The sequence below is a fragment of the Crotalus tigris genome, unplaced genomic scaffold (genome assembly GCF_016545835.1).
Source record: "Crotalus tigris isolate CLP2741 ecotype Arizona unplaced genomic scaffold, ASM1654583v1 scf7180000018464.579312, whole genome shotgun sequence".
Taxonomy (NCBI): Eukaryota; Metazoa; Chordata; class Lepidosauria; order Squamata; family Viperidae; genus Crotalus; species Crotalus tigris.
In genome coordinates, this window is record NW_024097020.1 from 213,430 (window position 1) to 231,021 (window position 17,592).

The window sequence follows — 17,592 nt, forward strand, 5'->3', positions numbered from 1 at the left end:
CAAATTGAAAAGGACTGGGACTGGACACTTTGTTAGAAGATCAGTTGGTTTCAGTGGGATTCAGCCGGTTCACACCGGTTCAGTAGCACCGGTAGCTAAATTTTGAGTTTGGAGAACCGGCTGAACCCATGCTGCTTTTGGAAGTCTGTTCTAGGCCTTGGAGGCCTGGAGGAGGTCTCCCAGGCCTAGAAAAGCCCACAGGAAGTGCATGGATGTCACTTCTGGAAGTCCATTCTAGGCCTCGAAGGCCCAGGCCTGCATCCACACAGAGAATCTGATGTTCAGGTATTTGAATCCCACCACTGGATGGTTTACTATTCAGAACACACACACACACACACACACACACACACACACACACACACAGAGAGAGAGAGAGAGAGAGAGAGAGAGAGAGAGAGAGAGAGAGAAAGAAAGAAAATGCTGCTTCCTTTGTCTGAAAACACTAGTAAAGAGAGTTCTTAGTACAGTGCAGTCAGTAATGGAGCATTGCAAATTAATTTCTGCAGACAACTCTTTAAAATAACATTTATTTGAGTTTATGTTCCAATAATTGATACTAAACAAGAGGAAGGTGACAAATTTAATGGTCAAGTTTAATTTGAAATCAACAGAATGTGAAGCAAGAGATGTTGCCTGTGATTGGAAATTGCTAAGCCAAAGCTGAAAATATTAAGAAGGAAAATGTGGTTGCATTACATAGCCTACCACAGAGTAATGAAACAGAAGAATTAATTATCAGTTTCTGCCAATACAATTATTTCTTCAGTACTAACATATTCTTCAAACAACCAAAACAATACAGGTAGTCCTCAACGTATGACCACATTTGAGCCCAAACTTTCTGTGGCTAGGTAAGACATTTGCTAAGTGAATTTTGTCCCATTTTACCATTTTTCTTGCCACGGTTGACAAGTGAATCATTGTTAAGTTAGTAACACGGTTGTTAAGTGAATCTGGCTTCCCCATGCTTGTCAGAAGGTTACAAAAGGGGATCACATGACTCCAGGACATTGCAACACCAATAAACATGAGTCAGTTACCAAGGATCTGAATTCTGATCACATGAGCATAGGGAATGCTGCAAAGGTTGTAAGTGTAAAAAATGGTCATAAGTCACTTTTTAAAAATGCCGTTGTAACTTTGTACGGTCACTAAGTGAACTGTTGTAAGTCAAAGACTACCTGTACACATACAGTACACATGGCTATCAGCAGGGGAAGCACAAAAAAAATAATCAAATTGATTATACTATTGATACAAGGAGGTGAGACAGTTCAGCTATAATGGCAAAGACATCACCAAGGGCTGCTCGTGGGATATGTCATGAACTGCTCACTTAACCAAGCTTAAAGTGGAAAAACAAACCGAAACATTTTCCACACAGTATGAGCTTGGACATATATTAATAATTTTCAAGAAATTGAAAAAAAAATTAAAAAGAAATGGAAAGAAATCAGGAATTGCTATGAAGTCCTGAATACAGGTAGTGCTTGACTTACAATTATTACAACAGCTCTGAAAAAAGGGATTTAAGACCATTTCACATAGCGCCATTGCAGCATCCCCATGGTCAAGGGATCGAAATACGGATGCTTGGCAACTGGCATGTATTTATGACGGTTGCAGTGCCCCGGGGGTCATGTGATCCCCATTTGCAACCTTCTGACAAGCAAAGTCCATGAGGAAGCCAGATTTATTTAGCAACTGTGTTACTAACTGAACAGCTGCAATGATTCACTTAACAATTGTGGCAAGAAAAGTCATAAAACGGTACAAAACTCACTTAACAACTATCTTGCTTACCAACAGAAATTTTGGGCTCAGTTGTGGTAATAAGTCAAGGACTTCCTGCGTGCCCTGAAGTTCAACAGGCTTCTACCTTCCTGGTCTTCTGTAAAGCACTGAAGACCTGGCACCCGCCCCCTCAAGTGTGCGATAAAATGAAGTGACTGCATGTCAGGAGCTTAACTTGGCACCGTTTTTGTTTAATGTGCTTGCTTTTAATAATAGCTTTAATATGACTTTTAAGTTATTTTAATTTTTGATTGGGAGCCTCCCAATGTTTGTTGTAAGATGGGCAGCTATATAAAAGTTTGAAATAAACTAAAATCCTGACTCTCATTCATAGGGAACTAGAGGAATTGTGGAATTAAAGCAAAGAAGCTTGTTAAGATGCATGTGAAAACAAACTGACAAAGAGAAGAGATGTCAAAGCCAAGAAAGACAAAGATTGAAGAAAGGAACTTTACAAAGAATTTCAGGTATCTGAGGGAAGACAAAAGGGCCAATGTTACAACATCTGTACTACATCTTTTCCCTTTAAGAGGGAAAAAAGAAATCGAAAAACAAGGAAAATCTTCCAAAAGATCTGCAAACAAAAAGAGATTCCAAACTCAAATTAGTACGCCAAAAGATACCAATTACATAGTAACAGATTTTTAAAAATCAAATAAAGATAAAAGGAATATAATTAAACATTGTACAGGAAGAATGTCGTTTCTTTATATGAACCTCTAATACAGGAGTTGTCAACTATGGCCTCTTTATGATCTGTGGACTTCAACTCCCAGAATTCCCAAGTCAGCCATGTTCTGGGGGTTGAAGTCCACAGGTCATAAAGGGGCCATAATTGCCCACACTTGCTCTAATACTAACAGATAGGTCTGAACTTCATCAAATTGTGAGATTACAGGAATTGGTGGAACATCTACACAAACATGGCAAGCATCAGAATAAGAATTGTTAAAGCTTCTAACTAAATAATGCCAACAAATCTGGAGAATGACACAGTGACCAACATTTTGGAAGAGGTCCGTCTATATACCAATACCAAACAAAGGAGATTTAACAGATTGTGCAAAGTATTATAAAATATCCTTCGTTTCACATCCCAAAGGTGCTTTTTTCACAAGGCAACTGGACTTCCTAGTTTTTCTGGAAGATGTTTTGCTTCTCATCCAAGCAGCTTCTTCAGTTCTGACTGGTGGTGAGGAATGGCAGGATTTATACTCCTTGCAGGCACTTGGTCATTTGCATTCTTTTAGTGAGTCGTTGCAGCCCCTGGAGGCTTATCTGTGACATCAGGGTTACCTGAGTAGTACAAATGGGTGTGGAGCCTTCTTAGAACTGTTGAAAGGACTTTGTTGTAGACTGGAGATAGATAATGTCGGATCCCTCCCCCCTATGTTGAGAGAAGGCTGTTCAATTTTGACATAGATCAGTGGTGGCGAACCTATGGCACGGGTCCCAGAGGCGGCACTCAGAGCCCTCTCTGTGGGCACACGTGCCGTCACCCCAGTCCTAGGCCTTCAGCTGGATTTTATAAAACCTTTTCGCTTTAGGCCTCCGCCGCCATATGCAAAAAAAAAAAAGGTTCAATCAGTCAATTTCAACTTCTTGCAGAAAAAAAAAAGAACTTGCAAAGTTGGAATTGATTGATTGAACTTTTTAGTCCTACCCAGTCTGCCATTACCATTGCAGCCACGCCCACCCAATGGGCCACACCCACCCGGCACTCAACAATGCAAAGTGGGTTTTGGGTTGCAGTTTGGGCACTCAGTCTCTAAAAGGTTCGCCATTACTGACATAGATGGTCTCTTTGACCCCTCTTTCAAACTAATGGTCATCTCTGTGCAAAATGTGGACTTTGTAGTCTTCGAAAGAGTGGCCTTCATTTCACAAGTTAGTAAAATAATGCTTAGAATAATCCAATACAGATTATTATATTTTCCTAAAGGGGAAGGGGAATGCCAGATGTTCAAACTGCTTTTATAAAAGGCCAAGGATTATGAAACATTTTTTTGCTGATGCACGCTGATAATTTAGAAAGCCAAAGAATACCAAAAATAGGTCAATATGTGTTTCATTGGCTATAAAAAGGTCAGGTTTATGTGCCAGGTTTATTAAACTGTAGAATGTCCTTAGGAAAATACGAATGCCAGAGCATCTTATCGCCCTCATGCAAAGTCTATACAGAGACTATACAGAGACAGAGATTTGGGTCACTGACTAATGAAAAGAAAATAAACAGCATAAAACTACTCCCTAATAATGAGAACTATGCAATAGTGGCAAATATCTGTAGCTAGGGTGCCGGATGAAGGTGGAGATTCGTTCTCCGAGTTTGTGGGGTTGGTTTCCAAATGTTTCATTACCAGGCTAACATCTTTACATCTTCAGAAGAGTTACGGGATGTCAGTGTCGGTGTTCTTCTGCTTATAAGGACTTCATGTGGTCAGTAGATACTGTAAAGGGTAAGGTTACATGAGATGAGGGTCATGTCAGATGATGGGCTTGTGATGGGTCAGGAGTGGATTGTGTATATTGTGATGGGTCTTGTGATGCGAACTATTAGCAACCATTTGTGGGAGAAACTTACACATAATGTAGCAATGTTTTGCTACTTTTAGAGAAATAAATTTACTTAACAAATAGTGCATATAAAAGCTATCAGAATGACCCAGATATTTAAAATGAAGAGGGGTAATCAACTGGTGGCAAATGTCCCTGGAGAAGACTTTTCACAAGGGGAATTGTTTAACTGGGTTCACATATAGTACAAGATTGAGCCCCAGTGTGAGTTGTTGATTTGTAAACCTGGCTTGGTAGATTGGCTGTACATCTAGCCAGCTGGAGCTTTTGTGACAGACCACCACTACCCAGATCATGGTTTAGCCTCCAGGCAGCCTGGCCAGCAGTAAGAATTCTGGGAAAGATAGTTTTAACAATCTATGGATTGCCAGAACTTGACACTGGGTCTCTTTGGATTCATTCATTGGACAATCATTTATCTAGAGTGGTATAAGTTCTCCTGCTTGAGCAGGGCGTTGGATTAGAAGACCCCCAATGTCCCTCCCAACCTTGTCATTTTATGTTCTAGGAGAACTGGCAATACAGAAGAATGTAGGCTATGCTTTCTGTGGTTATTGGGTTTCATATGAGCGTTTTCCTACACTTTCGTTCCAGGACAGCTGTGGGAAAAATATTAAACTGAGCTAAAGATAAAGCTGCCCTAAATTTGGGAACTGTGTTATGATACAAATATGAAACAGGTTTAGACACAAATATTTGCTTATTTTCAAGATTATAAAGTCTCGTCTTAGTTATGTGGAATATGTATCAAGGGACTCTGGATTGGAAAAAGATTACTGTCGTTTTAAACTAGACAAATAAACAACTATAATCTGTGTTATGTTGATGATACCCTGCTCAATGGCTGAGAATGCACATGCTAATAAGGAAAGTCAAGGAGCATAGTGAAAAACAGGATTATGATTAAAAATAAAGATCAGTCTAATGAGTATACTGTAGGTTCAGTAACAGTCTTAGAACTAACAATGAAGACACTGAGATGGTGGATATTTTAGGGTTCAGACAACAACAGTAAAAGACCAGCAGTCAAGAAATGCACCATGTATTAGCACTTAGTAGGGTAGCAATGAAGGCCTTGAAAAAGTTGTCATGATGTCTCTATATCTAAAGACTATCAAATAATGTAGACAATTATTGTCCTTGTGACACTCTATGAATACAAAAATTGTACTTTGAAGACATGGAATATAAAGAGTACTGGCACATTTGAACAATAGTAGTGGAAAATACTTTTTCAGAATACAAAAGATAGACTGAAAAACCAACAAATACATCATAGAATAAATCAATCCAGAGTTTTTAGTCCAAGGACAAATGATCAAGTTCAATCTATCATAATTTGAATACATTACATGAAGATTCCAATTCTTTAAGAAGTCCACAGTGCTGAGAAAAACAGAATGAAAGAGAAGGAAATGACAACTACCAACAAGATAGACAGACTCAATTACAACAGCAATGAATTGAGAAACTTAAAAGGCCAGATTGACAACAAAACATATTGGGGAAAATCTATCTATGCGGTCACTAAGGGTTAGGACTTAATCAAGTGAGAGGTAGTCCAGAGGTCATTATGATGTTTCATTCTGATCTCGTATTTTTCACCACACCCACAGGGTTTTTTTTTGTTAATTTTAATCAGAAAAATATCTACTAAGGAAGAAAAAATGTGGAATAACTGATACTTAGCTACATGAAAGACTTAAGACTCCAACTGAAGTCTTGAATTATTCTTGTTATACTCAATCACTTTTGGGAATCCTGTAGCAAAGCATTGCTGCAAACTGTTAAACAATAAAAACCACTTTGCAATAATAAGAATAAATACTAACTTTTCTATGTATGTATGAGAGAGACAGAGTGTATGCCTAACCTACTACTGCCCTACTCAATACTGTCCCGTCCCCCACATGATTGCACACTAATCCTTAATCTGCTAGACATTAGAATCTCTAGTTATTTTCCTGGAAATCTGTTCACAAGAGTTTAAGAACTTTCTGATAGGCATGTGTTCAGAGGTCTATTTCAGATAAAAAGCCAAAAAGGTGTTTCAGATCATGTGATCATGTGAAGTGTTAATACCACTTTACAATGCCTTGGTAAGGCCACACTTAGAATACTGTGTCCAGTTTTGGTCACCACGATGTAAAAAAGATGTTCAGATTCTAGAAAGAGTACAGAGAAGAGGAACAAAGATGATCAGGGGACTGGAGGCTAAAACTTATAAGGAACGGTTGCTGGAATTGGGTATGTCCAGTTTAATAAAGAGAAGGACGAGGGGGGACATGATAACCGTGTTTCAGTATCTCAGGGTTGCCACAAAGAAGAGGGAGTCAAGCTATTCTCCAAAGCACCTGAAGGCAGGACAAGAAGCAACAGTTGGGAACTAATCTAAAGAGAGCCGAGGTGGTGCAGCAGTTAGAATGCAGTACTGCAGGCCACTGCAGGCCACTTTAGCTGTGTTCAGCAGGTCAGTGGTTCAAATCTCACCGGCTCAAGGTTGACTCAGCCTTCCATCCTTCCGAGGTAGGTAAAATGAGGACCCAAATTGTTGGGGGCAATGTAAATATATATATACATTGCTTACTGGTGTACACCGCTTAGAGAATGCTTGCACTTAAAGCGGTATATAAGTCTCATAAATAAATAAACAATAATAAATAAATAAATAATCAAGGAGAGAAGCAACCTAGAACTAAGGAGAAATTTCCTGACAGTTAGAACAATGAATCAGTGGAACAACTTGCCTTCAGAAGTTGGGAATGCTCCAACACTGGAAGTTTTTAAGAAGAGATTGGACAACCATTTGTCTGAAATGATATAGGGTTTCCTGCCCTAGCAGAGGATTGGACTAGAAGACCTCCAATATCCCTTCCAACTCTGTTATTCTATTCTATTCTATTCTATTCTATTCTATTCTATTCTATTCTATTCTATTCTATTCTAGAGTAAGAATAGGTGAGTACATTGGCAGCATCCCCTTAAAGTAGCTGCATGGCAAGTAAGCAATCCCAGGAAGATATGGGTTAAGAGTTAAAAGCCTCCCACACTGTGTTCTTCTTTGCTCTGAATAAACTTTCTGAATTTGGATCCAAAGTGTCACATATCCCTTTTTCCAGAACCAGGTGCTGTGCATAAAAATGTGGGTACCCAATTTTTAAAATGATCCAAATCTTGTGAGATCATCAGATCTAATAAAATTCAATTACTTTGTGAGATGGTTTTGTTCCTGTTTGAAATCCTATCGGATTACAACCTGATCACCTTAAAACAAGCAAGACTGGAAAAAATCTCATGATGTTTCAGCCATTTTGAAAGTTCTGCAGGTGCCATGTTGCCTGAGATCACTGCATTGCCAACATAAAATATCTGTACACATAAATATCTAAATAATTTACATCTAGAGCTCACCTGTACATCTTTATGGATTACACATCTGAAAAAAATATCCATACTATTTACTCATAATGGGCCCATATGATTATCACAAGCATTTGATAATTTACTCTTTATTACATAAAATGTATTTTCATTCTACTGGATGGCTGATCTATATCTTCCTTGAAAGTAGCAATGGAGAAACTTTAAGCAAACCTAAGAAAGGACAGGATAGAAATTGTGTAACTTCTTATTATGTATTGCATTAGTATTTTCAGTTACTCCAAGGATTTGAGGCCATATATTAATCTCTCAGCTGCTCTCTGGGGAATGTCAGGGTGACACTCAATGGCCAGTTTACGACCCTTCCTGGCAAGCAGGACTTTGATCCCTAGTTTCTCTGCTCAAGTCTAATACTATAGCAACCGTATCTGCTCCTGGAACACAGGGCCAGGAATTGAGAATATATAAATTAAAATGAAATTTAATTTTATGCATGAATGATTCAGGAAACAAATAATTTGACAAAAGTTGTGATGGACATAAAATCCAGTGAGTTGGCACAAGACTAAATTAGTTGTACAAGCAGCAATCCTATACCTATTTACTGGGGGTATAGTCATTGAAATGAATAGGATGCCCTTCTAAGTAAGTCTTGTGGGATTGCACAGGCCATTCCTTTAAATCAGGGGTCTTCAAACCTGGCCCTTTTATGACTTGTGGACTCCAACTCCCAGAATTCCTCAGCCAGCGTGGCTGAGGAATTCTGGGAGTTGAAGTCCATAAGTCATAAAAGGGCCAGGTTTGAAGACCCTGGCCTTAAATTAAAGACTGAATTGGCTTCAGTGTTTTAAGTAGGTCTAAATGATAGTTGGTGGCCATTGTATATATACCCCTATCTATGGGGCAAATGCTCTGCAATTCAAGAGAACTTATAGAAATCTTAACAAGGCCTGCCTCCTTGTAATTGGTTTGGCCGTATATTTTTGCAGAAATATGTAGCATTAACTCAGGGCACTTGTATATGCTTCTTTTATTTATTTATTTGGGGGGGGGCAATTCTGGTTACCACGTTAATTTAATTTACTTCAGTTATGACCAATCAGCTCCTTCATAGTCGCTGATATTGGGTTTAGGTTGCAAAATTACAGGTGACCACTAGGGGGCTGCAAAAGAGAGTTTTGGTACCTCTTGGTTGCCACCTAGTGGCTAACCACAATTTTGCAAGCCAGATCTGGCAGCTGCGTTTCTGGGTTTCACTTGTAGTCCATAGTTATCCATTTGACTATATTTTTTTTAAAATGTTCATGAACCATGGCTTCCTTTTAACACATATGGGTGTATGTGTATTAATATATTAGTGTGATTTCAGTGAAATACAATACTTCTAAAGCAAAATTCTTCTCTAATTCTTTTCAAGATGCTGAGAAATCCATGGGCACAATGTTCACTTGAGATCATATTTTTACCTGCACCCTTGGTCAATATAACCTTATTTTTTTATTTTTTTGCCCACCAAAGTCACTAACCCAGGAAATGCAAATGCATAGGATACAAAATTCTGAAATCACTTTTGTGCATTGCGTGCTTTCTGATCAAGTTTGTTGCTTGGATTAAAAGTGTTCTGAACCATATTTTGAAAGGAAGCCGAGCAGATTTTTAGCATCAGTATAGTCAAAAATCGGCTTAATAACCTGCCAAGAGATTCTATGCACTTTCAAGGGGTGACTGGATTAAGGAACATCTAGAGATGCTTTATACTGAACTGAAGAACTTAGCTGTTTTTATTGGTTTTGTTTCCCTATTTTTTTTTTTTAACCTATAATGCAATTTCCCACTGATGTCACCTAGGAATGGTGCTGGAAATAGTGCAGTCCCATTTCACCATTGAGGACACTCTTGTCACTTTCCCATCAATTTAAGCCATGGGGGGCAGGTGGGGGGAGGGGAGGGATGCTTTGCTGGATCCTGTCCTTCATTACAAGGTAAGTTTTATCAAAAATGTCCTTACACTTTTGATGGTTGCTGTGGTGATAAGAAGCCAATATTTCTATAATTATTAATAGCTCATATTCTTGTTAAGGTGATTCAGTGTAAAAGTTAACTGGGTTGCAGATTTCCAGAGCAAAAGATTTAAACTTTTTTGGTTGACAGATTAACCCTTTACCTCCTGTTCTTTACTACGACTTTCTCTTGAGCAGGGTTTTCCAGTTGATTATGTCCAAGACAGGGATGCCCACAGTGGCATGATGGGGGTTGTGGCAACAAAGTCAAAATGGTAGCCACAACCATGTGATTGAAGGCCTGGTCTTTGTTTAGGAGTGCTTGCAGCCACCATCTTGACCAGGGGTGAGCAACTACGGCAACTTGATGACCTGTGGACTTCATCTCCCAGAATTCCTGAGCTAGCATGGGCTCAATTGTGGTCATAATTTGAGGACTACCTGTAGGCCTCAAATCTCCAACAAACAGTAAGATATTAATAACATTTGTGAGTAATTACAACACACAGCTGAAGCCACTCAGTTGTATTATTAATAAGGCTCAGCCTGGAAAATGATACTTTACTGTTTCACCAACCAACTGGTAGGCTCATGCACGCATAGAGACAGTTTTGCACAGGCAACAACCAAGACAATTATGCCAATTATGGCTAATATCCACATCTATACCATCAGCACTACCAAAGGTCACAGCAGAATTAGAAGTTCTCTCACACGCCCTTCCTCCATATAACAGAGGCCAGGAATGTCCTTTTGGATTCTATATAGGACATATGAGAGAAAGTTTGCCCAAAATAACTACTGTAGTGGACACAAGCTTGAGATTAGGACTCAAAGCAAGGTCAAACGATCCTTTTAGGACACTCCTTAGCAGACCTCAAAGTGACTCAGGATCTAGGGCACCAAAGCAAGAAACAAATCCACATATATCAAAAGATTTCAGGTAATCTCAGAAGATCTCAACAAACACACTGGGTTTTCAATGCATTACAACTGTTAATTTATAAGATAAAGGACTCGTAATCAGTCTCACATGTAACCTGCATCTGGATAACAAAACTATCTTTCTTCTTTTTTCTTCCCTTCTTGTCCTCCCATCCCACCCCAGATTAAATCCTACATCAGTCTAGCCACTCTGTGCATCTGATAAGATGAGCTTCCCTTGATTGTCGCAATCAAAGGCCTTTCTCTAATCAATGAAGTGCTATATTGTCTTCTTTGAGGTATTCTCATTTATCCAAAGTGTATTAGGAATAATGTCCTGTATTCTTTGGCCTTTTCTAAAGCCAGCTTGAACATCTGGCATTTTTTACATAGAAGGCTCTAATAGACTACAGGAATAGAGGAAGTCATGACAATAAGTCCAAGGATGCTAAATTTCTTTCCATTAGATATCATCGGAGTGGGACATTTACAATAAAATTATTGCTCATCACACAGTCAGCCAAATGTTCAGACTGGATTTGGCATTTTAGTCTACCTATCGTGTCCTTTCCAAGGATCTGGGCTAGGCAGATCTGTATGTTTGATGATGTTATAGATTTCATTGCAGGATGTAAGCTGTTCCAAGTAAAGCTGCTTTTTGCAATTGACTGATGGTGAATTTGTCAATGCTAATGGTGTTCAAATGGTGCTCCAGTTGTTTTGGGATTGCTCCCAGGACGCCTAGTACTCTTGGTACTACCTTTGCTTGCTTCTGCCAAGTCTTTCTATTTCTGGGTGCAGGCCTTTGTATTTTGTGATCTTCTCCAATTCTTTATTTTCTATTCTGCTGTCAAATAGAAAAAGTAAACATCTTTTCTATTCTGCTGTTTCCAGGTACTGCCACACCCACTATCCAGACTTTTTTTTGTATTATTAATTGTTAAGTCTGGAGTGCTATGTGGCAGGTGCCTGTCTGAATTCTAAAGTCCCAGAGCAATTTAACTTCTTCATTTTCTATGACTTTCTCGATTTTATGATCCCACCAGTTCTTGCTTGCAGGCAAATGATATTTCTTGCAGATTTTCCAATGCACCATTGTTGCTACTTTGTCATGTCATCGCTAGTAGTCAGTCTGTGTGATCTTCCTGCAGTAGCTAACCAGGTGCATAGATGGCATTTGATCTCTTGCTGTCTTTTTAATTCTGGTTTTGTATGAATTTGTTCTTAAGGCTTGGTCTTGTGCAGCCAGAATTAACCCTGCCATATCTTTTTTCAACTTCCCTGCTTGTAGCCATTGCCAGGTCTTGTTATTATGTTTTTATGTTATGTTTTTCTTGCTATTTTTTTAATGTATTGGCTATATAATGATTTGTCTTCCCATGCCTCCATTCAGGTCTTCATTTGGTCTTTCTTGTAGGTCAGTTGTTGTTATCCTCCTTCTCCTTCTCCTCCTCCCTCCCTCCCTCCCTCCCTTCTTTTTCTGACAGCTAAGCACGGTTAGTTTCTATCATCTACTCGTTACAGGTTCTACGTATTTGGGCACAGGAACAGGTGTTTTGTTCACAGAAGGAATGCAGATATCGCTGTGATTTAGAAATACAATTCATGCATATTTGACCTCTGTTTTCTGAGCCTTGTTTATCAATAAGTTCACATGCCATGGCTGGTAAACAAACATGCATTTATTCAACTCCATGTTTATTTTAAGCTGATTTTTACTTTTTCATTTCATCAAAAAAGCTCACAGCCTAGATTAACTATGTTTCCAGATGGAAATTAAGAAGCATTTTTTCCTGGACGATATTTTATACAATATAAAATCTCTCTTTCCTCCTTTCTTTCTTTTTGCCCAACTTATACATCTTTCCTGGTTACAATTCAGTTTTTGTCCATGAGTTAGGAACTGCTGTCTGTCTCTGTGGAGGGTAGGGCTGCAGTCCAAGAAAGCTGAAGGCAGGTGGGTCATCCATGATGGCAGGTAATGCTTGTATCTATGAAGGATTTAGTAATGGCTATAAAACAGCTTTTTGACTGGGGAACAGATAAGCCCTGCTACATAAAAGGTTCATGATTGCTGACTGAATTGGTACTAATTCAGTGGCTCCTTTTCTGAAATTTCAACTGGCAATTTATTGGCAGACATGGACTACCTGTTTATGTGTGTGTTTGTGTGTGTTTTCCTGATCTCTGCTGGTGGATCTTGGGAAACCAAAATGGCTATTTTTTATTTATAAACATCACTAAGCCCATCAGCAGCCTAGCATGCTTTTTCTTCCATTTTCAGGCCAACAATCAGGTGGAAATTGTACTAAGGGCATTCAGTGATTTGCCCTTGAGGTTTAGAGTGTGTTTGGGGGAGGCCTACCATTTGCATGGATGTGGCTCCCCCTCCCCCAATTTCAGTGATGGGAGAGCTGGTAATTGAAATCCCAGGAATGTAGAAGCAGCTTTTTTTTTTTTGCTCACTAAAGTGGATCATTGGTCCATTTTGTAGCCCAGCCCAATTTATATATTGTATTGTCATAATGTACTTTATTTATTTTTAGCTTTGTAAAATATAAGCCAGGGTATTGTCTTGTGAATCACAGTTTATGTTTTTGGATGTTTTGGGAGGTGGGGGTGTAGAGGCTCAGACTGAGATATGGCTAGGATGGTTCTATTTTATGTGGACAAATGAGACCCAGGAGATGACGAATGAGCATTTGATTGTAGCCAAGCAGTTTCATGTCTAGGTCTTACTTGAATGGTGATGGCTTGTTCAGAAACTTTCTTTGCTGTGGAAAAATGGGAGACAAACAGCAATATACCACTACCATCAAGGAATTAGAAGTAGAAGTAGTAGTAGTACTTTTCCTCTGAGGAATTGGATATCTCAGAAACATGAACAAGTTAGCTTTTTAAATGGGCTGGGCTTGGGAGCCCATGCTGATTCTCCAAGGGTTACAGATTGGTTCCAGCCTGCCTGGACCAAAAGGCTGGGTCTCCAGAGAGCAGCAGCAGTAAGTTGGGCTGAGACCGACTTGATAAACTGTAAGTGATAAATTGTGGCAGTCTAGGCGGGAGAGACATGTTTAGTCCAAGGCATTAATAACAGAAAGAATTTAGTATTTAGTATTAGAGACCTGCTATAGTAGTTGAAAAGAAGCTTCTGGGAAACAGCAAGCTCTTTGGCAGAAAGGTATATGGAAGAATGAATGAGTATGCAAAAATTCCATAATTGGATACTCGGACTATTTCTTCCAACGTTTACTTTTTATTCAAAGGTGCTGTCGATTCTGTTTTCAAGCATCTGCATGGAGAAATAACCATCTAAATGTAAAAGGCAGCTCGTTGATATCAGCTGAGTATTTCATCCCCTCTGTGTAGAATACATTCAGGGAAATTAAAAGATGCCTCCCCCCCCACCATCACCCTTTGAGTGTTGAAAAGAACTACTCAATCTCATTTTAAGTAAATGTGGGTGTGTGTATGTATGCATATGTCAGATAACCTATGTGGAAGGAAGCCAGGTCAACAGATGGCCGGCTGCTGAATTTCACAGAGGAAACACTGACACCCTGTGGCCATAGTTCAATAACAACACAGGCACAGAAAAAAGATTTAAGAGGAATCCAAGCAAAGTGAGTCTATAGTAAATTGTATTTCCGCTTGCAGACAGATCTAAGGAGGCAATCTATGAAGCAAAGAGGGGGATCTGAATCCCCAAGACTTGTGCTTCAGGATTCAGTCTCAGGGACTTCTAAATGGTCCCTTCCCCCTTTTTTTTAACATGGGGAAAACTTTTGAAACACATGATTGAGCTGAAATAATATTCTGTTTTTAATTTTTTAATTCAGTGTAAATGAAATCAAACATAGCTTTTATCTTGGCACCTAATTAATTAATCCACATATGAGCATAGTCCCCAGTGTTGCCTCTGCCCTAAAAAAACAAAACACTCAACATCCTTGCTAGGATGACTTCTAATAAGCAGAATTTTCCAACATTAAAATATGTAGAGGCAGAGTAGGAAACCTGATGTCCCCTTTGGATGGTTTGGATGATTCCTTCCATGTTACCCACTATTCATATCTGCTGGCTCACAGAAAATTGTGATCTAACTATCTGGAAGTTTGACAGAGTTATCTAACCTGGGCCAGAATTCTTAACTGTCATTGAGAATTGGGCAGCAAACATGTTTATGTTGCCCAAAGTTTCCTTGGACAGCAAGACGATGGCATATTAATTAATTAATTAATTAATTAATTAATTGTGTTAGAACCATTACAAATTACTCTTTGTAGTGTTTCTAACTTTTGTGTTTTCCTAAATTGCACAAAGTTTATCAAGCAATGCCAGCTTCCTTTGGTTTGTCAGTTGATTGTCTATATTGGCCCTTGATAATACCTAGCTCAATCATGATGCACGTAGTGTTTCATTAAGATTATAGAGACTTTGGAAAGCTTCTGATGTCCCAAAATGTCATATATTAAAGAATTTACTAAGATTGGTGGATTGGAATGCACTGTTCTGAAATACATTCAAGCATACATTACTTTGATTTGAGACCAGCACCCTCATCTGAAGCAAGCAACTTTGGGTTGCCCAGTTTTGCTGATATGACTGTTTTCATTTTGAAAAGATAACATCAATCTTCAGTTAATAACATTACCTATATTTACTGTGGGCAGATAGGCTACTGTTTTCAATAAGTATAATGGATTTTTTTTACATGAAAATCAAGAAAATGTATACTCGATCTTTATAATTGTGTGGTGTCAACATGGAACCCAGTGCTTTTGTTCTACAAACAAGAAAAAAAGGAATAAACTATTACACTGAACACATTACATTGGGATTTATTGTTATTTAGACTCAGAAACTTGAACAAAAATTCTTTTCACTATATTGCTCATATTTCTTCTGACAATGAACTAATACAGCTAACAATAGCACTGTGTATTGTTGATGAGAGGCTGACCACTGTTTCAACGTGTATAGTATCGTATAAACTGGATAATTGGCCATTCAGCCTAGGCCTCTAAAGATGTGTATTGCTTCTTTTCTTATTGTTGTGCTGTATTGTTGGTTTGAACTCTGGAAGCAGGTCTATTTTTTTTTAAAAAAACCAACTTTTTAGATTGACCACTTTCTTAACAGATATCACTTTCATGGTTAACTCATGGTAACTTTTAATTTTTAACTATATGCATTTCAAGTATTATGCAGAAGGGCTGATAGTTGACACTACTGATTTTTTCCCCACATTAATTCCCATTTATATATCTCAACTAAGTAAATCACTTGTGGCATGCCTTCCTGCTCTTAAATTACATTTCTAGCTCCCACTAAATAGAGCAAAGCAATGTGTAAAGATGTCAGTCTGTCCCTGTTGCTTGTATTTTATTTAACTGACTCAAAATTGGCCTATTTTTTAAAAAATCTCTCTAGCATGGGGATTTTATACAGTAATTGCGCCCTTGTTACATAGCAATAGTTGATAACCTCTCTGTATCTCTTTGCTGCCATTTGTTGGTAATCTAGTTTTTTGCAGTTAGATCTGGCAGCCTTTTCTGTGATTTTTAAACCATTCAGTCTTAGATATTCTTTTTCTAAGTAAAGATGGTAAAATATTCCTTAAGTTTTCCATGTGTTTATTTTATTTTGTTAGATTTGTGAGCTGACTGTTGTCCAAAGAATAATCTTCTTTGTCTGCGATTGAACACACACTGTGAAGTTGAATTATATACAGTGAGGAAACCACAGCCTTCATATTCATATTATTCATATTATAGGTAATAATTTCACAAGATTAAAGGCAAACGAAGTCCGATATCACACTCTCACTTAGCAATTTTAATTTTTTTAAGCATCCTGTTAGGACAGGTATTAACTTTATATCAAGGCTCAAAACTGCTTTGTGAATAAAATTGAAGCAATCATTTTTGGAATGCTGAAAAGATGTAAATGTAGACCATGTATATTTGTGGAAAGGGCTAGTCATAGCAATTACCTAAGTGCAGGATTAAGGGAGAAGAAATGACCATAAACAGAAGTACCAAGAAACTACAGAAATATTTTCAACTACATCCATTTTTATTGCAAAACATTTGTTACAAGAATTTCAAAAGTTCTACTGTAGCAACTGTCAAGTTCTTCTTTTTATAATATATCTAATATACAGCCTAAAAGTGCATTGTGAATCCAGTAGAACTTTAAAAGGACAATTCTTCTAGATATTTATTTTCCTTTTAAATATTTTTTTTTCTAGGAAATGATTTGAAATTACATTTTAATTGTTTTTATTTATATGAGTGTAATAGAACTGAAAATAAAAATCCTGCTAATACATCAACTTTAACTTTTAGGGTCAATTGTAAAAACCCTTTCAGTTAGCAGAAAAACGTGCTTCATTTTAGATAGTTGTAGAGGTCAAAGACATATATCCCTTTATTACCTCATAATAATTTTCTCTCACACACACACTCTTTTACTCTATTATTGTTTACATTTAAAATAAAATAAAATAAAATGTATTCATTTTGCAACTAGTTCCCATCTCTCGTACAAATATGTAGGTTGTAATCTAGGCATGTTTACTTGGCAGTGAGTATCACTGAGCGCCATAGTATAGATGTACTATTTACTCTCATCTGTACAGTGAGTACAGATAGTGCTCGACTTACAACAGTTCATTTAGTGACCATTTGAGGTTCCAACAGCACTGAAAAAAATGACATGACTGTTTTTCACACCTACAAACCTTGCAGTATACTCAGGGTCATGTGATCAAAATTCAGTCATACCTATGATGGTTGCGGTGTCCCTGAGTCATGTGATCACTTTTTGTAACCTTCTGACAAGCAAAGTCAATAGGGAAGCCAGATTCACTTAACAACCGGGTTACTAACTTAACAACTGCAGTGATTCACTG

The 17,592-nt window shown here is 38.1% G+C and overlaps 1 long non-coding RNA gene across 1 annotated transcript; it reads left to right on the top strand.

Annotated features, from left to right (window-relative positions):
* Positions 1–240: 240 nt before the first annotated feature.
* On the top strand, positions 241–2,478 carry LOC120312236. The gene is made up of 2 exons (XR_005557829.1): positions 241–285; positions 2,132–2,478. It is a non-coding gene; the product is annotated as an uncharacterized LOC120312236 (long non-coding RNA).
* The last annotated feature ends 15,114 nt before the right edge of the window (positions 2,479–17,592 follow it).